A 24303-nucleotide genomic window follows, 5' to 3' on the forward strand; every position below is an offset into this window, starting at 1 on the left:
CATACTTTTGATTAACAACGGATGGAGTTGATTTTCCTCACTGTGTTTAGAGGGTCAAAGACACCAATTCCTGCCCATGTTTTATTATGTTAGAATGTTAGATGTATGTGTAACTCTTGCATGTGTTATGAGCTTGTATGCTTACCGGGCAAGGCCCGATGCCGGGCGGGGCCGAATGACTATTCTGTATGTTATTATTTTTGTGATTATTGCATGTTTTTTTATGATTATATGTTTATATGTTTATATGTATACCGGACGAGGCACTATTCCGGGTGGGGCCCGATGATTGACATATTTGTATACCGAGCGGGCCCGATGTCGGGCGGTGCCCATTATGTGTTTATTATGTATGCTATGTGGTATTTTAGGGAACTCACTAAGCTTTGTGCTTACAGTTTTTATGGTTATGGTTTCAGGTACTTTCAGTTCAAAAGGGAAGGTCTTGGCTTGATCGCAACGCATCCACTCTTGTTTCCGCATTATGATGAATTTGGGATTGTACTCTGATAACTATTTTCTTATAAAGTACTTTTGAATATTTAGAAAAAAAGATATTGAATGTTGACTTAAAGATAATTAATGTTTTGGTTGAATTAAAAATGAAAATTTTACCTAATAATTTTCGGGATGTTACAACTTGGTATCAAAGCCTTGGTTTGAGGGATTCAGGCACACTCTCGGGTATGTCTGAACTCAAATTGAGGAATTGATAACCTTTTGAAAGAAAATGAGTTTCTAAAGAATTTTGTAAAAGTGAATAAACTTCTAAAAGGATTTTATAAAGACGAAGGGGGTGCGACGCATGCAATCAGTCGAGCTCAAGTAAGTGATTCCCAAAATACCCATACATGTTTGTTATGACATATGTTATGAGAATTGCATGCTAGGATGAGGCTATGGATACTTCCAGGAATTGCATGATAGATCGGCTTGATATGTGATGCCTTGTAGCCTAGGAAGCATTGGATGTTATGCTAGATTGGGAATATGTATTGGTATCAGTAATTGCTAAGTGTATGCTTTAAAAGCTATATACGATTAGGATCATATAGCCCTAGAATGATTGATTTGGCCTTATTTCTTGTTCCTCGTTTGGTTGTGGTCCTAGGGTAGAGTCTTTTATTCGGCAGTCTATTTGATCCTATATTTTGTATAACTTGCATGCATAAAGCAATGAGAGTGGAAGTTCTTAACATGGGTTTTAGTATGTGAGTCTGAATGTTCTTTGGTTATTCTATGGATTAGAGTGCTAACGCACGAATTCTGCTTGCTTTATGCTTTGTGGAACTCTTAAGTGATGTGAGTTAGCTACTAAGTGAATATGTTAAGTCACATATGACAAAGGTTGAATAATCTCAGAGTGATGGATTTGACCCTATTGCGTAGCTCTCGTTTGAGTCTAACCATTGTAGGGATGAGTTTTACTTGAAGGATTATCTATGCTTTGTTGCATGTGATTGTATTCATGAGGTAGTTAACTGACACTATGGGGAGTTCTTCAGCAACTGATGGCAGGGTGAGGTCGGAGACCTAGGAAAGCCTAGGAAGTGCTTCAATGGGTTTAGTTGCACTGTTTAGTGATCATTTGGAGTATCAGTTTGAGAAGGTGATTTAGAGGATTCGGGATGATTCTTGAGGAAAGTATGGATAGGTGTGGAAGGTACTATTGGCCTAGTACTACTGAAAGCACAAGATCCATACTCGAATCAGGGAGATTTTCGGAGAATCTAGGAAGCCTGTGGGATAAGGACTCTTGAGTATGTTCTGATCATTTGCATGTTTGTTTTAAGTATGGCGATGAGCACTCAAGAAGGGGTTTGGTTTCTGGTTCTGGTTCTGGCTCAGGTGCAGGTACTGAGTCGATCAATGAGTGGATGCAGGAGTTTATCTCGTCGGAGATTACCCGCAGTATTTTGGAGCGGACTGTTGTGATCTTTGGTTCAGTCAAAAAGGGGATTTTGGAACTCTTGGATGGTCGTTTCGGGGCTTTTCAGACTGATATTGTAGCAGGACAGTTGGGGGCCCATCAGGAGCTCAAGGCTTGTGGATCTCTAGAATCCTTCGAGAAAGAGGATCCTACTGCTAGCTCTTATCGTGATGGATTAGAAGTGGGTTGTGCATCAAGACTTACAGAAGATCTATCCCATGATTGGATTGCCAACGAGGTTTCGTGAGCTTTATGTGACGAGTTACCTGACATCATCGGTCGTGTCACTGATAGATTGGTCGCCAAGTTTGAGGTTCGGATCTTGGCTGTTCAGGCGGTGGATGGGGCGGTCAAGGTGACTCAGGAGTACGAGTTTAGTTTAGAGAGGCGACTGGGGAAGAGGAAGCGAACTCACAGACTGACTTGACTAACAAGATCTGAGAAGTTGGATGTTTCCATGTCTAGCGTTAGAGGCCTGAGGGGCCATGATGTTCATGCGAAGGATGAAGGAGCACATGATTGTGTGTGCGACAAGTCTAAATATGGCAGGTATGGATGGAAGGGCCACATCCGCCAAGAATGCACTTTGGAGGTAGAATTGTGCCATCGTTGTCATCATCCTGGTCGTATCAGGGAAAAGTGCCCACGCTTAGTGGTTAGGGCAGCCCGCGTTCCATCGTAGGTGCTTCAGCAGGAAGGGGAGGCCAGGATTTCATTAGATGTTATTGCGGGTATGTTATCTTTTGCTTTCCTCTTGATTATTATCAGTATTTATATTGCTTTAGAATCTTGTTTGGGTATGGGTAAGCAGTATCTTTGGCTTAGTTCTCTGTTATTGCCTAGGTTATATCATCAAGAGTTGTTATATGCCATTTTGCATGCCAATAGTCATTAGTGGGTCGTATCTTGCTGAGAAGAATTCAGTTGTTCAGTTGTTGTTCCGGGTTTTTGATGGGCTCAATTCAGGGGTATCATTTGGATGGTCTATGGTCGAATCATCTGGTTAGTTCTTCAACGAAGTTGGAGTTCGGATATGATAGCATTTGTTCAGGTAGGATCGTCGGTCGTCTAAGGAAGGACCTTTGGGTCCAATCTCTACCATTGCTAGGGAATGAGCGGTAGCAAGAAGATGAATGTGGCAACTGCATGAGTTTGTTTGGTCATTGGAAGTGCTAGAAGAATTTTATTATCGCAAGGGTTGAAGATGGTTGGAATTTAGAGATCCTTCTGAGGATGGGAAGTTGGAGTAAAGATTTGCCAATTCAGAGCAAGGGTTATGGTCTTTGTCACCAGCATAAAGGACTTAAGGATTTGGTGTTGTATCATGGGAATCGATTGGGGTAGTCAGGCTTGCTGAGATTTCGGGAAGTGTTCATCTGGATTTCAAGAGTTGTGCGATCATCGAGATTGACTAGTAATGGAACACTAGTATTGGTAAGCGTAGGTTGTCGACGGTTCGAATTATAACGAGGTAAGATGGGTTGGGAATCCAACAAATTTTATGGGTTGGGAGAGCTTCGACGAATCCAAGTGGTTCAAATTTCCGGGTGTTGAATCAGGTGTGAAAGTAGAGTGAGTTTCACATCCCAATGGGGAGGGAAGAAGACTCAAGTGACCATCTGGATTGAAGTTGTGTAAGTTTGGAGTTCAGGAAACTTCCAGGAGCTGGTTGGCATCTTCTTTGTGATGTATAGGAAGCATGTGGATGGATCCAGGTTGATGGTTGTGTTAGAGCCTTGGTGCCTATTCTTATTTGATGAAGGCTTTGGGGTTCGAAGCGTGTCCCAAACACCTGATTGGGATTCAGTTGGATGCGGGTTCGACTCAGGATTATTGGATCACCTTATTTTAACTTAGGTTTTGACATAATAAACCATCAATACTACAAGTCTATACGATTCCAAAAATATATAGAACGTCTAAATTTGACTTCGCATGAAGAAGTTATGATAAATTCTATCACTATAGCCTTTATAACAAGTAAAATTTAAAATAGACATAGAATTTGCTATTCGAGTCTAAAAGAAAGTTGTAGTACTTGGAAATACCCGAGCGTGGATATAAAGAACGTCAAAAACGAAGTTCATATGCAAACGTTAAGTCCACAACGTGAACATTAAGTCCACAACGTGAAACTAGTCAAGGACACTAATCGGGGCTAGAAAACACGTGTTAAACCTACGGGGCGACTCATGGAAGTCCACGATGTGAAATGGCCTAGAACAGCCTATAAATAGCGATCAAAACTAATTAATTCTTTACACCTCCTTTCATTCTATCTCATTTTCGAAGGTTGTTTCCCTTCCCGAGCCTGACAACGACGAGCCTCTGACCGTTTAGATTCTATAGATCATGATACTAGGGTGAGTTTCTGTTGGATTAGTGTCTAAGTCTATAACTATTTTTGTATGTACTTGATCCGATTGTGAGCATGGTCCTTTTGGGTTGCCTTCACACTGGTGACTAGACAGGATGACTGTTGAGGAGAGACGCTGGTTTATTGTTAAGAATAATAAATTGGGGTATAAATATGATTTGTTAATATATTATATGGATAATATATTAATTTGGAATCATACTATTAATTAGTATTTAATCAGAAATTAAATAGGAATTAATTTCGGGATTAAAGGAATTAATTAAAAGTGTAGGGGCTGTTTTGTAATTATTTGATAGTTGAGACTTTGGGCTATTGGATCACCTTTATTAAGGCTTGAATGAAAATCCTAGAAGGATCTAGGAGTTTTCGTCCAAGGGCTTAAGGAAAGGAGTCCATGGACTTGTTTAGGCCCTAAGCTAAGGGATTAGGGTTTCCACCTTGAAACCCTAGCTAGCCTCAAGTATAAATAGCATCCTAAGGCACTAAAATTCAATCACCCCTTGGGAAAACCCTACTAGGGCCGAATTTTGGAGCTTAGTACCTTTCCTCATCTCTCTCATATTCATCCTCTCACTCAAAGTGTGTTTGTGAGCCATTAGAGGTACTACACTTGTGGTACTTGCTTTCAAGAGCTAAGGAAACTTAAGGAATTAGTTGTTATTACTATATAACAACAAAAGGTATGTATTATATTCTCCTATGTCAATTTAGAAAATAGTAAATGCATGCTAGGTTTCTTTTTGTGTTCATAATGTTGTATGACTAATAGTGAAAACATAGATCCGTATATAGGGTTGCATGCACACATATGATTGTTTGTATAAAACCCAACAGTTTCATGGCCCCACTTTTAAATGTTTTCGGGGGGAAAACGCATGCTAAATATTGTATTTAAGTTAATATTATGTCTATATGATAGTATATTTGTATCAACATAGATAGTTATATTAAACCGGGATATAGTTGTTTTGAATATGATATTTGGAAAACATACAACTATCGTAAACTTGTTAGCATGTTATTATACTGATGTAGATTCTGAGTTATACTCGGGAGTTCTATTCATAATATGTGTGATATAGCCTCAGAGTTATACTCGAGAGTTATATATATTAATTATTAAGTATGTTGCTATTGTTGGTTTTATGTCAAGATAAAACCCGTTATGTTATTAATGTAGCACTGAAGGTATATTCAAGAGTTCTATATATACTTGTTAAGTATGTTGCTATTGTTGGTTTTATGTTAAGATTAAACCTGGTTTAACCTCAAGTTATAGTTGTTATATTGTCTTGAAACTTAGGGATTTATACATGAATATGATTTCACTATTAGAACTAACGGAACTCGACAAGTCTACATGAGCTATTGTATTCATCAACTAAGATTGGAAATCTTAGTGGAAATCCTCTGACCTATAACCGCTAATCCCGTGCGAGCGAGGAAGTTGTGTATAGATCTATGCGGGTTGACACCCCCACCCGTGGTTGCTAGCTACACCCAACATGACGCGGATGACGAACTTGCCCATTTTATTGTTATCCGACGTCGATGAAGCATGTGGAATTTCTATTAGGGTGCGAAACTTGTAGCATCAATAACAAGCTTGAAACTAGTCATACAGTCGCAGTTATGGACTCATGGTAACATTATAATACTCTATAAACATTATACTTTGTCGATATACAAGTATGGATGTTAAGTATAAGTTCCCCAAACACTTATACTTTGAGTACAAGGAAATTATAGGTATACTACTTGTTCATTAAGTAGACAATTATACCAAGTACACACACTCGTATAGAATTGAAATAAGATTTATACATAGTAACCTTTGTATGGGATTACAAATACGTGTATTCATAGTATATGAAACTTATAGATATACCACTTATTTGGTAAGTAAACTATTATACCTAGGATATATACTATATGTTAGAGATAAGTATAAGTTTGAAATACATTTTAAAACAAAGTTTTACTCTTTTCGAACACGGAAAAATACATTTTTCTCATAGTCAAAACCTGTGGACTCACCAACTTTATGTTGACGTATTTTCAAAATGCATGTGTTTTCAGGAACTGGATAAGCTGAATGTTTCTCGAACAAGAGAAGTTTTACTGTTATATTTTCAGTTTGTATGGAACATATATCTGTTAAGACATGTGCGATAGTTTGGACACTACATGATAAATACAAGGAAACAAGAATAACGTAACTTTCTATCATCAACAAAGGTATGTAGTTATAAATTCTTTTGTACTATTCAATATATGTTATATAATTGTGATCCAAGGAATGACGTTACATCGCCCAGTGTTTCCGCCTCCGGCTGGGGGTGTGATGTTGGCGCTCGCCTACCAGCCTTGTCTTGCGTCCGCGCCTGGCTCTCGATCGTTCTTGCCCAGCTATTTGTTAGCTAGGATTGAGTTGGAATGGCCCAAGGCCTGACCTAACTCTCCCTTGACCTAATTGTCCCCTATAAATAGAATACATCCTCCTCTTTAAGGAGGCATCCTCTCTAACTTATAGCTTCTAACAAGCTTCATATCAACTTTTATGGCCAAACACACACCCAACACACCAGGATAGTTCTCTCAAGCTAGGCAGAACCATATCGTCTCTACCAATCGATTTAACTTGATTGTTGGAACTTGCTCCCAGGGCACAATCCCTAGGGCCACTCTAACGACTTTCTTGTGATGGCAGCTTAGGTATCTTGCCGGAAACTCACTGATGGCACCACCTCCAGATCTCTGATCTGGATCCAACATAGAAGACCCGGCGTCCTGAGCTCATGTGACAACATTTGGCGTCATCCATGGGACCAACGGTGAATAACTATCGTCTCTTGGTCCCAACCTCATTTTTGCCATCGATCTGCACATATATGATGTTCTCTGCCTTAGGTTTGCATATATTTTTTCATTTATACCATTATTTGTTCAGATCCATTCGGCTCTCGCCAAGATCTGCTAGATTTGATTCCCGAACGTTCAAATCTCTAGATCTGCTTCGTTCTTTCTCTCAGATCTCTAGATCTGCTCCATTTTTGCCCAAATCTCAAGATCGGCTTCATTATTTTCGCTCAGATCTCTAGATCTGTTTTGTTGTTGTTCATTTGAACATTTTTGAAGCTTTCAAAAACATTTTCAGATCAGTTTTCGTTCATATTTTGGTGATTTATTCATAATGTGGGGGAGGAAAGAAAGTTTTATGAGTTCTTTCCTTATTTTACGTTCATTTAACCAACAAAATCCATTTTAGCTATGGATTTTTTGTACACAGCCTCATTCTTTGAAGCTGTTGTTTGTACACACAACTTAAATGCTTGTACATCCCAAAATACCCAAAAAAAAACATTTATTCTTTCACCAAAATACATCAGATCAAACCAAACCTCAAAAGTTGGTCAATTTTACAGCTCATTAGTTCAACAAATAGTATTACAAGAACGTAGATACAAATATCAGTCTCTTCCTAGCTAAAAAAAAGCAAAAAAATGGGTGTATACCACCAAACAAGAAAACAGAAGCAATCATGGTAGAAAAAGACAAAAGCATCTTAGGACCCACCTGGACCTTCACCTACATGAAAGAATATCACCAGATTTCATTTAAAATCCACCTCAGGTCGCCAGACTACCTCTCATTGGCATTATCGCCGATTATTCTCAGCCAACCGACAAAGCATGAGCGGTAGCAAACTGTCGTCGCCATCACCATCCCTGAGCCAATCCCACCAGAAATCAACTCAACTGCATTTCAAGCAGTTGTATCTGCTGCGGTCACTGCAGCCATGGCGCAAATCCACTAAGGGAACAATGGTGGAGGCAATGGACAAGGGGCTGGAAGTTCGAACAACGGAATAAATCAAGGACCTACCAAGACATGCTCTTACAAAGATTTCACCAACGTCAAACCACGAATCTTTAATGGCACAGGGGGAATGATAACCCTAAAGAGATGGATTGAAAAGGTGGAATCGATTTAGCGAACTGTCACTGTTGTGCCCTGGTATGATTACTTTAGAGGGAAAGAAAATCGAACGATTCATCTGGGGATTAACCTCCCCAATTCAAGGAAATATGATGCTGCAAATCCTGAAACCTTCGACAGTGCCAAGAGGTTGGCCAAGAAACTGTACGGCCACAACGATAAGAAGGGTGAGAAGTCATGGGAAACAGAAGGCAAGAAGGAGAGTGACAACAAGAAAGGAAAGAATAACAAGAGAAAGGGGAGACAAGGCTCAGAGTCGTCAAAGAAGCAACAAACAGTGACAGTCAATGTTGCAACCACCCAAGTTCCCTCCACACCGCATACTCCAGTCTCAGCTACTCCAAGTGCCTCTAGGCAGTATTCCGGGAATCTCCTAAATTGCAACAGGTGCAGTCTCCATCATAATGGCGAATGTAGGGAGATGCATGGTACCAGTTGCAATCGAAAGGGTCACACGGCGAAATATTGCAGGACCTATCCTCCCTAGAACCAGCAGCAGGGAAACAACAACAACCACAACAACAAAAACAAAAACAACACCAACAACAGCGACAACAACGCAGGGCCAAGCCACACCTGTTATGGATGTGGAAAGACTGGGCATTTGTTGGATTAGGTGTCTAAGCCCATAACTATAATTGGTATGTACTTGAATTGATAGCAGCACAGTCCTTTTGGGTTGCCCTCAAACCTAGCAACCGGACAAGAAAATTATGAAAGGAGAGATATTAATTTATTATAAGATTAATAAATTAATATAAATGAATTTATTAATATGTTAAAATATTAATATATTAATAAGAAATCATTTTGTTTAATTAATTGTTATCCAGAAATTAATTAGAATTAATTTCGGGGTTAAAAGAATTAATTATAAGGTGCAGGGACTAGTTTTCAATTATCTAATAGTTGAGTGGAAGGCTCTAGAACCCCCTTGGATAAGGGTGGACGAAATCTTTAGGGGAAACCCTAATAATTTCGTCCATAGGGGCTTGGATAAGGCCCTTGGGTTTGCTTAGGCCCTAAGCAAAGGATAACTAGGGTTTCCCCTAAACCCTAGATCCCTCAGCTATATAAGGAGCCTCCTGGTTCATGTTTTGGTCACTCTTTTCTTTTGAAGAAACCCTAAGGGCCGAAATTTTGCATACTCCCTCTCCCCTCTCTCCTCTACTTTCCTTCTTGCTAGTTTGGGTGTGATTCCATTAGAGGCATTACACTTGTGGTGCTAAGCTTCCAAGAAGATCAAGATCAAGATCAAGGGAATCATCAATTGTTTACTATAACAATTGAAAGGTATGTAATTACTAAACCCTAGTTTGTAAATTTCGATTATAGCCTCTCTCCTCTAGGGTTCTTGTTTTGCAATTCAAAGTTGTATGTTCAATAGATAAAACATAGATCCAAAGTAGGTTGCATGTGAACTTAGGAATTGTTTTCTAGTTTATTTGTTTTACCTAAAACCCATCAGTGGTATCAGAGCCTTTGTTTGTTTTAAATTGAATTGTTATAATTGTTGAATTGCAAATTAGGGTTTATAGCTATTAAACCCTAAAGGCCATTTTTCGATTTTTAGGGTTGTGGATCAAAGGGTTTTTGAAAACCCTAGCCTCCAAAGAACCCTAATCGAAATTAGGGTTAGGGTTTTGAAAACCCTAGCCTCCTCCCTTGGAAATTTCGAAATATGCTATAAAGATTAGGGTTTCTTTGTTTTGGATAATAGTTGCCTTATTGGATAATTGAGAAAAATAAGGAAATTATCCTATCCCCATATTTTCGAAATCTAGAAGGGATATGGATATGGATTAGGATTAAATTAATTGTTTAATTTAATTAGATAATCCTTACAAGATTTAATAAATTAATTAAAAGTTAATTAATAGATAAATATTAAATCTAATTAATTGGTTTATTTAAATTTAAAATTTAATAGTTTAAATTTCGAAAAAATTTATATAAACCCTTGGAGTTTTAAAATGTTTTAAAACACACCTTATATATATATATATATATATATATATATATATATATATATATATATATATATATATATATATATTATAATTAAAAGTTAAATATTATATATGTATAAGAATATGGTCAGTCAAATCGCTAGTATGCCTCATTCACGAAGCTAGTCTATAAGGGGGGTATAAGGAAACTGCCTATAAAATGGTAGTTGAATGGGTGTCCACTCTCACCCACCGCTTCCTTGATTAGTGGAGGGTCGTTAGCCAGAACGGATTTGATAGGACAACTACTTCCCATTAAAAGTATAATGCTATTAAAGAAAGTACTAGAACACTATTTTTCAAAATCCCAACTCTAGTTACTTTAGGAAAAATGTGAAAAGTATGCTAATCCATGAAATTGCACATTATGCTTTATTGGTCGTTAGTGGAGCGTGTGTGGTTAACCGGCACACTAAAAGGCACTAATAAAGAGTAGTAATGGGTATCTTATAATTATCATTTTGATGGAGCGTGTGTGGTTTACCGGCACATCAATAGTTAATGATAAAGACAATAAGGTTACCAAGCACATTTGCATGGTTATTCACATCTAGTTTGTGATCCTCGGTATCCCAGTCACAAATAGTAGAGCATAATCCGAGATTAAAACATGCCATTAAATAGTTTTAATGTATCTCAAAAGAATTAGGAATTTCACTTCGTTTATTTTGTCTAATGGTGGAATTGGTGAATCGTCATTCACCTACCTTTATGAGATTTGAACTTGGATCTCGGCATCCCATTTCTAAGTTGTAAATCTTCATAGTTGGGTCCTAACCTTGATATGATATCTTTGGGTTATTATATTGAGGTATCTTGGAATCTAACTAAAACTATCTTTCTTTTCAGATGTCTACTCCTGGAAACACTTCTGCTTCATCATCCTCCAGCCACAACTTCTCTCTACTAAACATCTGCTCCAAAGTCGTTATGGATGGCTCCAACTATAACGATTGGATGCGTAACATCAAGATGGCGCTTAGATTCTAGGACAAAGAGTACGTCCTTGAAAAGGAGCTCAAAGAACTTGATGAGTCAAAAGCCACTCCTGAAGAGTATGTTGCCTACAAGAAACACTATGATGATGCTACCAAAGTGGCATGCATCATGGTTGCAACCATGTCCCCAGAATTGCAGAGGTACTATGAGGACTACTGGCCTTTTGAGATGAACAAGGACCTTATGGAAAAGTACCATAAGCGAGCTCGTCAAGAAAAGTTTGAGGTAGTCAAGTCACTCATGGCTTGCAAGATGAAAGAGGGGGAATCGGTTGTATCTCATGTGCAAATAATGCAACGCTACATAGAGCGTTTGGTCAAGCTCAACATTCACTTCGATGAGGAATTGGCCATTGACATGGTCTTGAACTCGTTGCCTGATTGTTATGGTCAGTTTATCTTAACTTACCATTTGAACAACACTGAGCAGACTTTGGCCCAATTGCACAACTTGTTGCAGACAGCTGAGGCAGGGATGAAGGGTAAAAGTATACGCTCCACACCTGCAAGTGCCCCTGTCTTGGCCATTGGACAGGGAAAGGGGAAGAAGAGGAAAGGTCCTCCCAAGCAAAACTGGAAGAGAAAGGCTCAAGCTGTGTCATCTAGTAATGGCCCGAAGGCTAAGCCCAATGGTTCCACTCCCCATGTTTCTGATCCAAAAGAGGCCATTTGCTTTTACTGCAATCAAAAGGGGCATTGGAAGAGATCTTGCCCACAATATCTGCAAGATATCAAGGATGGCAAAGTGAAGCCATCCTCGGCAGGTATTTACACTATTTATGCTAATAACTCATTATCTTCTCGTTCATGGGTCCTTGATACAGGATGTGGATTTCATATCTGTTCTGATTTGCGGGGGCTAAGGGAAAGTGAGTAGATAGAGCATGGGAGAATAAACTTGATCATGGGGAACAGAAAGTCTTCACCAGTTACCAAGATCGGAGTTTATCAACTTTTACTCAGTAATGATGTTAGATTAGATTTAATAAATTGTTGCTATTCGTCTGAGATGACGAGAAACATTATTTCATTTCATGCATTGTTCAGACAAGGTTTTAAATATTCTTTTAATGATTTGAATGGTTCAATTTCTGTTTATAAGAATGGTGTTTTTGTGTTTGAAGCTTTACCTTGTGATGGTGTGTATGAAACAATGACTTGTGTTGATAGCTTAGGAAATAGTGTACTTAATATTGACTTGTCTAATAGTGTAGACAAGGCATGCTTGTGGCATTGTCGTCTTGGACACATTAACAAGAAACGCATAGCCCAACTCCAAAAGGATGGAGTGTTGGAATCATTTGACCTAAAATCAGATGATATGTGTAAATCTTGTCTTTTGGGAAAGATGACAAAATCACCATTCACAGGGTCTTGTGAAAGAGGTGAAGGTCTGTTGGATCTCATACACATAGATGTGTGTGGGCCCTTCAGATCAACCACAAGGGATGCTAATCGATTCTATGTGACTTTCACTGACGATTATAGCAGATATGGTTACATCTACTTGATCAAACATAAGTCAGAAACCTTTGAAAAGTTCAGAGAATTCAAGCATGAAGTCGAAAATCAATTGGGCAGAAAGATCAAGATACTTAGATCCGATAGAGGCGGGGAGTATCTTAGTACCGAGTTCAACGACTATCTGAAAGAATGTGGGATAGTCTCACAATTGACTCCTCCTAGAACACCACAGTTAAATGGTGTAGCTGAGAGGCGTAATCGAACCTTGTTAGACATGGTTCGTTCTATGATGAGTCGTGCCTCGCTTCCTATTCACTTCTGGGGGTATGCCTTAGAGACAGCCGCCCACATCCTCAATCTTGTCCCTACAAAGAAGGTTGCCAAAACACCTCACGAAATGTGGACAGGGAAAGTTCCCTCGTTAGCACATATTAAAGTTTGGGGTTGTGAAGCTTTCGTAAGACGAGAGACTCACGACAAGCTAGCAGCTAGAAGTGAGAAATGTGTTTTCATTGGTTACCCAAAGCAGTCTTTTGGATATTTGTTCTACAGACCTAGTGAAAACGTGGTGTTTGTAGCTCGAAGAGCAGTCTTTCTGGAAAGAGAGCTCATATTCAAAGAGGACAGTGGGAGTACCATTGACCTTGAAGAGATTCAAGAGTCAACCAATGAAGGAACCTTAGATGACACTAGCACTCAACCAGAGGAAACAGTTCTTGTTGAACCAGTTGATAAATCATTACCTCTTCGAAGATCCACTAGGGTGAGTGTGCCACATGAGTTGTATGGTTTTCATATTACTTCAGATGGTGACACATTCATAAGTGACAAAACATTTGTAAACTTAGATGAACCAATCACTTATAAGGAAGCAATGACAGGCCCAGAGGCTTCCAAGTGGAAAGAGGCAATGGACAGCGAGATTAAGTCCATGTATGACAACCAAGTTTCGAATTTGGTTGATAGTGCACCAGGTCGTAAGACAGTTGGGTGCAAATGGATATTTAAGAAGAAGACAGACATGGATGGGAATGTGCATACATTCAAGGCTCGACTGGTTGCAAAAGGTTTCACTCAAACCCCAGGGGTTGACTATGATGAGACCTTTTCGCCAGTAGCTAAGATTAAATCTATTAGGATATTGCTCGCCATAGCTGCCTTTCATGACTATGAAATCTGGAAGATGGATGTCAAGACTGCCTTCCTTAATGGGAAGTTGGCTGAAGATGTTTACATGAGACAGCCAGAGGGTTTTGTTGATGCAAAGTTTCCCAATAGAGTATGCAAGCTTGAGAAATCCATTTATGGATTGAAACAAGCATCTCGCAGTTGGAATCTTTGCTTCCATGAGAAAGTCAAAGAGTTTGGTTTCTCTAGAAGTGAAGATGAGTTTTGTGTGTATATCAAGGCTAGTGGGAATATAGTAACTTTTCTGGTGTTATATGTCGATGACATATTACTCATTGGTAACGACGTTCCAACCTTGAATGAAGTTAAGTCTTGGCTTGGAAAGTGTTTTGCCATGAAAGACCTAGGAGAAGCCGCCTATATTCTTCGGATTAGAATATTGAGAGATAGAAAGAAGAGACTAATTGGACTTAGTCAAAGCACATACTTGGATAAGGTACTAAAGAGGTTTAGTATGGAAAATTCCAAGAAGGGAGAGCTACCTATCCAAAGCAATACCAAATTGAGTAAGACTCAATGCCCGAGTACAGATGAGGAAATAGATGACATGAGTCGTGTACCTTATGCTTCCGCTGTCGGATCGATCATGTACGCTATGACATGTACTCGCCCTGACGTGGCATTTGCTTTGAGCATGGTCAGTCGCTATCAGGGAAACCCAGGTAGAGCTCATTGGATAGCCGTGAAGAATATACTCAAGTATTTGCGAAGAACAAAGGACTGGGTCCTTGTACTTGGTGGCAATGATACTTTGAGAGTAGATGGTTACAGTGATGCCAGCTTTCAGACGGATAGAGATAACTTCCGTTCTCAGTCAGGCTGGGTATTCTTATTAAATGGAGGAGCAGTTACTTGGAAGAGTTCCAAGCAAGATACGGTGGCTGATTCTACTTGTGAATCAGAGTACATAGCAGCAAGTGAAGCGTCGAAAGAAGCAGCTTGGTTGAGGAACTTCATCGGGGATCTCGGAGTTGTTCCAACCATCCAAGAGCCTATGGAACTGTTCTGCGATAATGAAGGAGCGGTTGCCTTGACAAAGGAACCGAGAGATCATGGTAAAACCAGACATATCGACAGAAAGTACCATTTCATCAGACATAGAGTAGAAGAAGGCCATCTTATAGTGAAGAGGGTGTCATCTGAAGATAACCCAGCAGATCCCCTCACAAAGGGTCTGAGTAGGGCTAAGCATATTCAGCATGCTCGGAGCATAGGACTGAAAGATGATATTAGTTTTAGTAGTTAGATTAGTTTTGTTCTGAAACTTGTAACAAAGTAAATGTAATTGACTTTTGGTGATTAAATAATAAAGTATTATTTATAAGTTTGGGTTCTACCTTTTGTCAATTATTGTGTTTCATTTTTGCATGTTTTACTTCCCGAATAATAAGATTAGTCAAACTCCACAGTCGCTCGTACTTTTGGAAGTAAGTAGTGAATCAAGACTGTCATGAACTGGATTGTAGATTGTCTAAGGATAGACATGGCAATAGATTTTGCTGCAACGTTCATGAGTACTCAGAAATTGAGATTTGAGTATTGGATAAACCCTCGCTCAGAGTATTACTTCATGGAGTTTATCACGAGTAATACTGAGACGATAATATCTTATAATCTTGAAACAGAGATATATGAGTTGTAATTTGCAAGTCGGCTATGCATTGGTAATACGAAAACACATCAGTAACTTGGTGTTATAAAACGTATTATCATGTATGGTTTGATGAGTAAAAGACACAAGCATATGAGTCAATGTTTATTCGTTCCTTTTTCCTTAATGGGAAAAAGCGATATCTGTGGGCCCCTCGATGATTTGGTGTTGACTTATGTGCTGGGCCCAGCCATGACTAAATTGATGTGTTCAATTAGAAGTCCTACATCATCACTAATCAGGAATCGGGAAACATAGATTCTGGACAAAGAGGTTGATTGCATTCCATGTCTTTTGTCTAGGGATATCTAGCAGAACGAAGGATTATATGATCACTTATCTTAGGACACGTAACTGACTGGGTCAGAGTTCGGCAGCAGCTTTTTGGAAGCTACAATTTGCTGGTCAAATTTAGAAGGCATACTGGCAATTATAGTTACAGACTTATCCAAGTGGGATACTGTTGGATTAGGTGTCTAAGCCCATAACTATAATTGGTATGTACTTGAATTGATAGCAGCACAGTCCTTTTGGGTTGCCCTCAAACCTAGCAACCGGACAAGGAAATTATGAAAGGAGAGATATTAATTTATTATAAGATTAATAAATTAATATAAATGAATTTATTAATATGTTAAAAGATTAATATATTAATAAGAAATCATTTTGTTTAATTAATTGTTAGCCAGAAATTAATTAGAATTAATTTCGGGGTTAAAAGAATTAATTATAAGGTGCAGGGACTAGTTTGCAATTATCTAATAGTTAAGTGGAAGGCTCTAGAACCCCCTTGGATAAGGGTGGACGAAATCTTTAGGGGAAACCCTAATAATTTCGTCCATAGGGGCTTGGATAAGGCCCTTGGGTTTGCTTAGGCCCTAAGCAAAGGATAACTAGGGTTTCCCCTAAACCCTAGATCCCTCAGCTATATAAGGAGCCTCCTGGTTCATGTTTTGGTCACTCTTTTCTTTTGAAGAAACCCTAAGGGCCGAAATTTTGCATACTCCCTCTCCCCTCTCTCCTCTACTTTCCTTCTTGCTAGTTTGGGTGTGATTCCATTAGAGGCATTACACTTGTGGTGCTAAGCTTCCAAGAAGATCAAGATCAAGATCAAGGGAATCATCAATTGTTTGCTATAACAATTGAAAGGTATGTAATTACTAAACCCTAGTTTGTAAATTTCGATTATAGCCTCTCTCCTCTAGGGTTCTTGTTTTGCAATTCAAAGTTGTATGTTCAATAGATAAAACATAGATCCAAAGTAGGTTGCATGTGAACTTAGGAATTGTTTTCTAGTTTATTTGTTTTACCTAAAACCCATCAACATTTCCGTCGAAACTGCCCCAACGTCAACAACCCTGGGAATGGAGGAGCAGGGAGAGTGCTGACCATGGGTCAGGGAGAAGCGGTTCAGGATCCCGCTATCGTCACTGGTACGTTTCTCCAAAACCACACTTATGCATGCATCCTATTTGATACTAGGGCACAACGAAGCTTTGTGAGTAATAGATTCAAACACTTGTTAAAACAACAACCCCAAAATCTCAATGAAACCTTTACGGTGGAAATGGCTAATGGGAAAACATAATCCATTGGGGAAATCTACATAGGATGTACCCTGACCTTAAACCATCATGTCTTTCAAATAAACTTAATGCCTGTATCTATTAGGAGTTTGATGTGATTATCTGCATGGACTGGTTAAGCCCCCACCATGCTAAAATTATGTGTCACGAGAAGGCAGTTCGCCTTCACCTCCCAAATCGCGAAACCCTAATTATATACGGAGACAAACCCAGCACGAACCTTCGTCTTATCTCGTGCATTAAGGCACAAAAGTATCTACAAAAGAAAGACTTGACGTTTCTGGCTCATATAATGGATAAGTCCAAGTAAGAGGTTAATATTCGAGACATCCCAGTGGCTTGTGATTTCCCGGATGTCTTTCCTGAAGATCTTCCGGGGATACCCCTAGAAAGACAAGTCGAGTTCTGAATTGACCTTGTGCCAGGAGCTACACCCATCGCCAAATCGTATAGGTTGGCTCCTGAGGAGATGCAAGAGCTGTCCAGCCAACTCAGCGAACTTTTGGACAAAGGATTCATCCGACCCAGTTTCTCACCCTGGGGAGCTCCGATTCTCTTTGTTAAGAAGAATGACGGTTCCTTTAGGATGTATATTGACTACAGGGAACTAAATAAGCTCACTATCAAAAATTGCTATCCACTTCCACGAATCGACGATCTATTTGACCAACTCCAAGGAGCAAGTTACTTCTCTAAGATAGATCTGCGATCCGGATACCACCAACTCAAATTCCGGGAAGAGGATATTCCCAACACCGCTTTCCTAACTCGTTATGGACATTATGAATTTGTCGTAATACCCTTCGGTCTAACGAATGCCCCTGCCGCATTCATGGACCTGATGAATCGAATCTTCCGACCATTCCTCGACAACTTTGTCATCGTTTTCATCGATGATATTCTAGTCTATTCTCGAAGAGAAGAGGAGCATGGCCGACATCTCTGGCAAATCTTGGAAACCCTACAAACCGAAAAGTTATATGCAAAACTCTCTAAGTGTGAGTTCTGGCTCAGTAGTGTGAACTTTTTGGGTCATGTTGTTAGTCAAGAAGGGATACATGTGGATCCTTCTAAGGTCAAAGCCATTGAAGGATGGGCGATCCCAACGACACCCACAGAAATTCGTCAATTTTTAGGTCTTGCAGGCTATTACAAGAGGTTCATTCAGAACTTCTCCAAAACAGCCAAGCCACTTACCTTGCTTACGCAAAAGGGTGTACCCTTTGAATGGACGGATAAGCAAGAAGCTGCATTCCGAAATCTAAAGCAAGCACTCTGCAGTGCACCGGTACTATCACTACCAGAGGAAACAGAGGACTTCGTAGTTTACTGTGATGCATCGAATCAGGGTTTAGGCTGTGTACTCATGTAGCGTGGGAAGGTGATAGCTTATGCGTCCCGACAACTAAAGACACATGAGGTGAATTATACCAACCATGATCTCGAATTGGGAGCTGTGGTCTTCGCCTTGAAGATTTGGAGGCACTAGCTTTATGGTACAAAGTGCACCACTTTCACGAACCATAAGAGTCTCCAACACATTTTAAATCAAAAGGAGTTAAACATGAGGCAGCGAAGATGGGTTGAATTGCTAAACGATTATGAGTGTGAAATCAAGTACCACCCAAGTAAGGCTAATGTGGTAGTCGATGCCTTGAGTCGGAAAGAATACTCAAATCGTTGGGCAAAAACTCTTTCAGTAACCATTCAATCCCATCTGTCCACGCAAATCAAAGAAGCCCAATTCGATGCTACGAAGATAAAAAAACAAAACAAGCGAAGCGTTACGTGGAATGGAAAAGAATTTCGAAGTGAAGGAGGACGGAGCATATTATTTCATGAACCAAATTTAGATCCCTAAACTTGGGGGATTCAGAGAAGTAGTCATGAATGAAGCCCACAAGACACGATACTCCATCCATCCGGGTTCAGATAAAATGTACTGGGATATCAAGCAACATTATTGGAGGCCAAACATGAAGGCAAAAATTGCCACTTATGTTAGCAAGTGCCTCACCTGTGCTAAAGTAAAGGTAGAATATCAGAAGCCCTCAGAATTATTACAACAACCAGTAATTCCCGAGTTGAAATGGGAAAGGATTACTATGGACTTTGTGACCAAACTACCCAATACAATGGGTGGTTTGGATACCATATGGGTAATAGTTGACAGGTTGACGAAATCCGCTCATTTCCTGCCAATAAAACAGTCATACAAGATGGAACGATTGACAAGAACCTATATCAAGGAAATCGTAAGACTCCATGGAGTGCCAATATCTATCATCTCAGATAGAGATAGTAGGTTTACTTCACGCTTTTGGCAATCGCTTCAGAAAGCTATGGGAACACAACTTGACATGAGCACTGCCTACCACCGACAAACGGATGGTCAAAGCGATCGAACCATTCAAACGCTAGAAGATATGCTTCACGCCTGTGTGATAGACTTTGGAAGGTCGTGGGATACCCATTTTCCTTTAATCGAGTTCTCATACAACAATAGTTATCACTCAAGCATCAAAGTTGCTCCATTTGAGGCATTGTATGGGCGTAAATGTAGACCACCGTTGTGTTGGGCTGAGATAGGTAACACTCAGCTAGCAAGAGGACAAAAACCAAGCAATGCATTAACAGGACCATAAATCATACGCGAAACGACAGAGAAAATAGTTCAAATCAGGGCCCGACTTCAAGCATCACGAGACCGATAGAAGAGTTACGCTGATAAACGGCGCAAGCCCTTGGAATTTCGAGTCGGCGATCAGGTGATGTTAAAAGTCTCTCCCTTGAAAGGGGTGATTCATTTTGGGAAACGGGGAAAACTAAACCCACGATACATTGGACCCTTCGAGATTCTTGCCCGAATCGGTCCAACGGCTTATAGACTGCAGCTACCCGCTGAGCTCAGCAGTGTACACCCCGTGTTCCATGTTTCCAATTTAAAGAAGTGCTTATCCGAAGAAACCCTCGTCATTCCATTAGAAGAAATCGAAATCAATGAGAATCTCATGTTCATCGAGGAACCAGTCGAAATCATGGACAGGGAAGTGAAGAGTACTAAGCAAAGTTGCATTTTGATTGTGAAAGTCCGACGGAACGCTAAATGTGGACCAGAATTCACATGGAAACGCGAGGGCCAGATGAAGCAGAAGTACCCTCACCTATTCTCGCATTCTCAAATCTAGATTTAAAAAGGATTTAGGGACGAAATTCCCTCTAACGGGGGGAGGGGGTGATGTCACAACTAGGAATTCTGATGCTTTGTAAACACTTAACAAGGACGACAATGTAACTAAAACTTGAAAACATGTATGGTGCTTATTCAATGACAACAAAATTTCATCAAACACTTCATACAAACATTCAAATAGTCAACAAAAGGTTGGAAACCCTAAAAATCCCAACTTAAGTCCATTATGAACTAGGATTTTCTTATTAGGCCTAATGGGCCAATAAGCCTCCAATTTGACTATGTTGGACTTAGAACCTTCAAATAGGCCATAATTGGGCCCAAATTCATGAGACCTAACCTTTTGGGCCTTGTTGGGCCCTAACTAATCCAATTAGCCCTAATAAACCATAAATCAATTCTTTTATGCACCTTGGGCCGTAAACAATCTCTAAAGGCCCAATGGGCCAAAAAACCTCCTTGTGGACCCCATAAATTCAAACCAAATTAAGAAGTGGGCCAAAATACACTACAAGAAAAATACTCTTTAATGACTCGCGAACAATGACACTCGCTGATTAACGATATGCATTTTTGTGTGCCCCTAAAAATAATGTCAACCTTCCAAAATTTGAAGGATAGAGGACGCGTATTTTTGCGCGCCTTAAAATTAATGTCCAATAAAAAAAATACAAACACGGAGGACACTTGTTTTAAATGGGTGTCCTCTAAAAATGTTGCTTTATATTTTTTTTTATCAAACGCGCGTTTTTAAAGGGCAAAAATTTTGAAGTGCCTGCTTCTTCGATCTCTCCTCTGTATCTCCCTTCATTCACACCTAGGGCTTTTTCAAGAAAATTCAAAACACTCTCCAATTCTCGATCGGTTCTCCCAGGCCTCTGCAACAATCGAAACTAGTTTGATTTCTACCCTAAAACCTGGTAAGACTTCTCCTAATCCTTTCTCCCAGGCCTCTTCGTAAATGTTTTTAATTTTCTTCGAATTATTGACGTTATTGTTTTTGTGTAATCTGAACGCTGAAGTTTCATGTTCGCGTGTTGAATTTCGTATTTTAGGTATACGATACTGACAATGCCAATCAAAAGGAGAAGTTTGAGGCCAACTTGAAGAAATAGATTAAGAAACTTCACGGTACAAAAAAACGCTTTCTCTCTCTATAATTCTCTCTACCCTTTCTCTGTCTACCCTAAAACCTGGTACGACTTCTCTCTACCCTTTTTCATTTCTTTGCTGAAGGATGTAAAGGTTAAGCCTCCTGATAAAGGATCAGTGGGTCGATTTGTGTGGACTGAGGTCAATTTAAGCGATGTTATTCCTCATGGGGTTGTCGATCAGTCTTCGTCTACTATTCACCATGCCCGACGAAAGCCAAGTGCTACTGGAGCTGTTGTGTTAGGAATCAGGAAAGCGGAGTGGAAATTGGAGGGTTTGCATAAAGCTAGGAAACCTAATCGGGGCGATTATCTTCTCAGAACTCTTATGGAAGCTGAGGATTACCTTGTGATTGGTAGTTCCATAGTTGTATGTAGATAATTCTCAATCGAGTTCAAGTAGGCCATCTTGATCATGGAAACAAAGAAAAGCAATGTATTTCTCCATGAAACGATGACACTCAGGGCATCGCATCCCATCAGGGACTCTACTTGCTGCTATTGGAAACTCAAATCTACAACAATTATTCGCTGCAACATGAAGCTTATCATGGTACTCCATAAACAAAAAATCAAACCCATTTGTTTCAATATCTTTCTTCCACATATCAAAGTCAGATGGTGTTTGCATCATTGTGGTTCCATGTCCATTAGTCAGAATCTTTGACCCTCTACACAACAAAGCCCATGATCCATCTTTGTCATAGCTTAGAAGTTTCTTGATCTGTTGCATAATAGGGCTCAACTCCTTTCCCTATGGGTCCAACACCATTAATATAGGACTTTTTCTAAAATGCCACCTGTCTCCTATGCACTTCATAACAACCTTGTCTATTATCGAAGGGTGGGATACAGAATACCATGACATTTTCTCATTCATCTCCTCGAATTTCCTGTCCATTTCTTTGGTGTAGTTTACAGAGGGGTCCACAATGGGAATCCACACGACTTCATAAAGAGCATTCGTCCTTGATCCGTGAATGCAGGACTCGTTGTAAATTTCTTCAAGAATCGAAAGCTCCTCACAAGACATGTCTAGCCATGATATCAACAACAACAACACGTTCCTCCTCCTTAGGACTTCCAGACTAACCTATGTGTGGAAAAGACGTAAATGTCCTCCTCAAGTAACAAAATCGTAAATATTAAAAGTGTTGATAGTATACCTTAATCTTTGTATTGAAATCAAAGAGTGGTTGTATATCATCCTTTGGACTAATCAAGATTTTGAGGATTTTCATGTTATCCATATGGCCTGTTTCAAACAGCTGATTGAAAGACCTCCTGAATTCAATTTCTTTCTTTTCTTCTGCATCAACCAAACAACAATAAGATTTAAGAATTAAGATACCCTTTACTATATACGTATAAGTAATCGAATCTTTTTTAGGTTAATGGATATATAGCATACGTACCAACAATATGATTGCAATTCTCCAACTGTCGCCTGAGAAACTCATGCATATGATCAATCTTTGAAGTCAATGACGATAGTTCCCATGATTGCATCTCTGTTGATGAAATCTCATACCAGAAATCCCATATAACCTTATAACTCTATGTACATTATAAATGTTATTTTGCTAAATGGGGTTAAAGTTTATTTACTCATGGCCCATGCTAGTCAAGTGAGCAATCTGTGTAGCACAAGTGATAATGCCTCTGATGTTCCAGTAGACAACTGTCGGAATGGTATTGATTGCTGATGACATGGCCGACATATCAGGAGTTATGCACATAGATGGAAGCTCCTTGAATTAGACAATACATATGGTAAGTTCCAGAATTAAATGGATTAGTTTCTTAAGAGCTTCAAATCGAGGTTTTAATGGAGCCGTATGCTACATGATTGTTGGAACTTGTTTAAGGATAACCATAGATTTTGCTAGTTGGTTTGATGAGTAGATTTTAGCCGGAAGCCAGAATTCTCCATAGTTGAGAGCAAAAGCTGCTAGAGTTAGCACCAGTTTTGCATCCCAATGGAAGTTTCCGACAGTGTGGAATAACGCAAGGGCTGTCGTATGTCCATCTGTAACCGTTAAGAACTTGAACGCTATCTGTAAAAAAAAGTTACATTTGGATCATTAAAAAAACCTCAATAAGCTTGTCAAGCTTCGATCAAGGGTTCTAGTTCCAATGTTATCCATTGGAATCATCAAAAGAACCAGGAGTTTGTTGCTGCAAATAATAAATCTTTCATTGTTGATAAGCATGGGCATAATGGGAAAGAAAGTGTGGATTCTGGGAAAAAAGAGGAAAAAGTGAAGAAGGGTAGCCAAAAGGAGAACAGTTTTGGTAATACAGTGAATCGGTTTGCTGAAAGATTCTACAGGTCCATGGTTTTGTGAGTTATGTAAAGATTCATCATCTTCTAGAAACAAGGGGTTCCATCTTTCAGTTACTCAGAGAAGGCGTCTCGTGTAGTGGAATGTTGCTTATGTGGTGGCAATACTGGTGCTTTTAGGAAGTCAACTGATGGTCAATGGGTCCATGCCTTCTGTGCTGAGGTAATATTCCTTGATTGTGATTGTTACTTATGAGGTGATATACTATTATTATTATTTACCATAACATTAATCACTATCAACCTTCTTGTTTTTATGTTTCTAGTTTTTATCAAATATGATACTAGTTTCTTACAATACTTTATTTATTGTTTATTCTAGGCCGAGACTCAAAAACATGGAGTTGAAGAATGGAATTCTCTGAAGAAAGTCAGGGTAAGTTATATTGTTGTTTATAAAAACAATTATT

The 24303-nt window shown here is 39.4% G+C and overlaps 1 pseudogene; it reads right to left on the reverse strand.

Annotated features, from left to right (window-relative positions):
- Positions 1-21934: 21934 nt before the first annotated feature.
- On the reverse strand, positions 21935-23768 carry LOC111907232 (protein SIEVE ELEMENT OCCLUSION B-like; annotated as a pseudogene).
- Between the last annotated feature and the right edge of the window lie 535 nt (positions 23769-24303).

This window comes from Lactuca sativa, chromosome 5 (genome assembly GCF_002870075.4).
Source record: "Lactuca sativa cultivar Salinas chromosome 5, Lsat_Salinas_v11, whole genome shotgun sequence".
NCBI classification, from domain to species: domain Eukaryota; kingdom Viridiplantae; phylum Streptophyta; class Magnoliopsida; order Asterales; family Asteraceae; genus Lactuca; species Lactuca sativa.